The sequence below is a fragment of the Polistes canadensis genome, unplaced genomic scaffold (genome assembly GCF_001313835.1).
Source record: "Polistes canadensis isolate GaletaPanama2010 unplaced genomic scaffold, ASM131383v1 scaffold_196, whole genome shotgun sequence".
In the NCBI taxonomy this organism is placed as follows: Eukaryota; Metazoa; Arthropoda; class Insecta; order Hymenoptera; family Vespidae; genus Polistes; species Polistes canadensis.
In genome coordinates, this window is record NW_014569743.1 from 123,539 (window position 1) to 127,500 (window position 3,962).

General features: G+C 29.7%; 1 protein-coding gene across 4 annotated transcripts in view; it reads left to right on the forward strand.

Moving 5' to 3' along the window:
* The window catches only part of LOC106789669, a 225,508-nt gene that overhangs the window by 64,268 nt on the left and 157,278 nt on the right, over positions 1-3,962 (forward strand). The window lies entirely within an intron of this gene.

Sequence of the window (3,962 nt, forward strand, 5' to 3'; positions counted from 1 at the left end):
CTCTCTCTCTCTCTCTCTCTCTCTCTCTCTCTCTCTCTCTCTCTCTCTCTCTCTCTCCCTTTTCTCTCCTAATGGATTAAAATTCGTAACAAACGAGAATATTCGATAAATCGCGAACAAAAATATGACAAAAAGGAAAAGAAAAACACGTCAGATTTTGTAATCCAAAAATCCATGGGAAAAAAGGCAAAACAAATAACAAAAAACAAAAAAACGTTCGAATGTTTAACGTCATTCCAATAATCTACGTATCCCTTACGATTTAAAAGCTAATATTCGATTGGTTTAAAAAAAAAAAAGAGGAATAGAAGGTAAATGCCAGTATGTAATCGATGAGGTGTAAGGAACGTGGCCATTTTCGTTACCCCTTTTTCGATATCGTTTGAAACCCCTTCTTCCTCGTACACCTCCCACCCACCCCAACCCACCCCTCACCAACGATTTATGAGATTTAACCAGGCATCGAATTTCGGTTGGAAACATTTTCGAGACGAGGATCATGCGGGAAAAGATTGGAATATGCGTACGTTCGAATTGGAATTCACTGTCCTATGTATATACATACGTATATGTATACGTGTATGTGTGTGTGTAAGTGAAAGATAGAGATAGATAGATAGATAGATAGATAGATAGATAGATAGATGTATAGATAGGAATAGTGAAGAGAAGAAGGGGTGGAAGAAGGATAGGTAGATGGGGTGGAGGAAGGGGTGGGGGTGGAAAGGAGGGGTGGTAGGAGAAAGACGAATAGTTGGAAAATAACATGTGGCAGGAAAACTGGCATGAGAGAAATTTTGTCGTTGAAACGAAACGAGAGATAAAGAGAGAGAGAGAGAGAGAAAGAGATAGAGAGAGAGAGAGAGGGAGAGAGAGAGAGAGAGATAGAGATAGAGAACACCGTGGTTCGATTTGGGAAAACGAGATTTGCTCGTTTGATTGGCCAATGCGAGTCAGCATCGACTTTCGATCTCGATAGGGATACGGGCATAAGAAAGTAAAGTAAATCTCGTCCAATTCAATACCTTTATGGGATTCTTTTATAGGGAATTTGTTGATATCATATTGCTCTCGTTAAATTATTTTACGTTTTCTTTTTTTTTCTTTTTCTTTTCCATTAACACAGGAATTATTGCAATATCGTTATAGTTTTTTCATTGGTTTGACTAGATTTTTTTTTTTAGATATATTGATTGCATATATATGTGTGTGTGTGTATAGTTTTTTTTCAAATAATATAAATTATTTTTAATATAAAAAAAGATTGATATTATACTCGTTATACAAATTATAATATATCTATATTTAATATATAAATGTGTATTATATTATTTTAATTATTTTATATCTTTGAAATGTGTGTGTGTGTGTGTGTGTACACGTGACTATTGTCACAGAGATACGATTAATAATAATAAAATTATGATAGAAAATAATATAAAAATAATACTTGTGATTTATCTACTTTAATATTATAATTAGATGAATTTTATTATTCATATTTAAATAAGAATATATCTTATAATCATTGTCTTCATTAGATAATGTTTAATTAAACATTAATCAATTAAACTAACGGTATTGATTTATTCGTATTATATCTGTTAATTTGATGAATACTTAATTTACATTTCAATTTAATCGTACTTCCAATGTTTTTATATCAACGTTTTGTTCTAACGATATTAATTATATTTATTCATGTGTTAGAAAATTAATATGTTAATTATAATATTATATTCATGATAAGTAATAGTGTTTAGTAATATTACAATACTATTGGATTGTATTATACAAATACTTCGTGCTGATTAGTAATCCAACTATATTAAAGGATAGTTTTAAATAAATAAATATAATAATTCTACTATTTGAGACAAATTATATACAACAGGTGAAACAAATCCTATTCATAACAAAAATTTTACTAGTCACAAAAGTATAATAACATTTTTTTATATTCATCAAAATTAACTGACCACCAATCATAAGTTAGAAATTCACGTTAGTTTCGAATGAAAAAAATCTCATTGAAACGTACCAACGAATAGAAACGTAAAAGTTCCAATCATTATTATTATTAAAGATTACTCGCGCTTATAAACTAATCATTCATAATATTTAAAATACACACACGATATAATATATAAAATTCCTACGTATTCCCCTGTATTAACTCAAATATTATTAAACGATTATTCATTGGAACCCGATTTAACGTTTAATCGTACAAATTGAACGTGTACGATATTTAAACAATAACTTTAACAAGGAGTGTAAATTAAAAAAAAATAATATACGAATGTGTGAATAAAAGCATAACGCTTTTTCATAGAAAAAAAAAAAAAGGAAAAAAAACCGAACGTACACAAGGGTGCTCGAACGTTACGTTTAATTAAAAATGTTCATTTCCCTATAGAGTAAAGAAGAAAATGAATAGAAATGAGAATGAGACGGAGAATAATAAAAAAAAAAAAACAAAAAATACCATAAATGAACGAGAAAAAAAGATAAAAAAAATATACGAGTGACATGAGTATAATAATTGTAACGAATAATAAAATAATAACGAAGTGTGAATAAGTGTGGGGGGTGTAAGAGATCGGGGGGAGGTGATAAAAATAGGAGAACGATGAGGAAGACGAGGGGGTGGTATGGAGGAGGGGGAAAGAACAAATTCGAGGATTTGTTTAATTTTCAAAAATACGTTTTACTTATGGACGAAATAAAAATTTCACGAAAGTAATTTTAAAGTCACGAGATATGGGAAGGGGGGTTGGGGGAGGGTGTTGGTGAATGTGTGGGTTAGTATAGGTTAGTATAGAAAGGAAAAATTTTCATTGGCTATAAATTTGAAGTATGTATGTGTATATATATATATATATATATACAGGACCGTATAAAAACGCGAACGTGAAAAATCAGTGGTGTAAAACTTGGTAAAACGTAACGTGTGGTGGGAACCATGTGCAATACCGGGAGCTGCATACACAACGAACATAGACCGAAAACAACATTTTATTCCCCATAAAATCGATTTCCAATAGGTATACCTACATTTCTCGACTTTTCGTAGCATGGGCTACGTCTATAAAGAAAGAATTGTTAAATTGACTATCATTTTCTCATTCTTTATTACTATACTATTATTATGGTAATAAATATCATTGTAATTACCATGATTGTTAGGGTAATTGCTATCATTGTACTTATAGTAGTCATTAAACCAATTGTTATTTACTTTTATTACAATAATAATTATCATCAACTATTAGAATAGAAACCATTAGTAATTTGTTCTGTATTTGTTTGTATTTCACTTATGTTATATTATTTTTATTTTTGTATATTGTATTTTTACAATTCGCATTTTTTGTACAACCTGACAAAAATACGTTTCATTTATTGTACTATTATTATAATAATATAATTATTACAAATAATTAGAATAAAAATTGATCATAGACTGATATACAAAATGACAATTAACTAATATAGAAGTTAATTGTATAGTTCAAAATATCCTAAGATTGTTTTGTTATTTGTCGAATATATATTCGAAGAATAAAATGATTACAGATAGATATAGAAAGAAAGAAAGACATAGAAAATGAAAGAATGAACAACACTTATCGGTGTCACCAAAATTTTGTTTCAAATATCACTCTCTCTCTCTCTCTCTCTCTCTCTCTCTCTCTCTCCAGTTTTAAAGCAATCAATAAAAAACCTGCAAAGAGAGATTACAAATATTTCGTATCTTTTAAAACGTTTTCCACTTACGATTTTGCATTCCAGAATGCTATGGGAGAAAATTGGGAGAGGGTTGGAAAGGGGCAGGGGGCTGAAAGTTTTATTTGAACATTTTTGTTAGTAAATTTTTTCGTTATCTCGTAACACTTTTGAAGAATGAAATATTTATCAATGAATAATATCCTGTACACTCTCTCTCTCTCTCTCTCTCT